The sequence below is a fragment of the Giraffa tippelskirchi genome, chromosome 8 (assembly GCF_054371585.1).
Source record: "Giraffa tippelskirchi isolate mGirTip1 chromosome 8, T2T-mGirTip1v1.2.pri, whole genome shotgun sequence".
NCBI lineage: Eukaryota > Metazoa > Chordata > Mammalia > Artiodactyla > Giraffidae > Giraffa > Giraffa tippelskirchi.
The window spans coordinates 133,973,392-133,973,861 of NC_137282.1; positions in this window are offsets into that span (position 1 = coordinate 133,973,392).

The window sequence follows — 470 nt, forward strand, 5'->3', positions numbered from 1 at the left end:
AATGCAACCATTCCTTGGGGAAGCTGCCTCTGGTCCCACTGAAAAAGTCTCACCCCGCCATCACAGGAACTTGTTCCACATGGGGACCTGTGCATGTCGGAGTCGTTAGGTGACGGGGGTCAATCTGCCCTGGAGAGCAGGGACCTCTGCTTGCCCTCACCTGGTTTCCCAGCACTGGCAGCTGCAGAGCAGCGATGATGGGAAACAGCTGACGCCTATCACGTGCTTATGATCGCCAGGCACTCAGAGGTGCTAACTCCCTGAAGTGTGACATCAACCCAATCGAGCATATACCATTATCATATCCCCACTAGACAGGCAAGGAAACTGAGGAACTGAGAAGTGAAACAACCTGCCCAAAGGCGTTAAGTGCAACTGGTGGAGTCAGGAATAGAGTGTGTTCTTATTAATCAGGCTATTCTGCCTCTAGAGGCCACTGGAATGTTTAATAACAAGAAGTGCCCAGGACA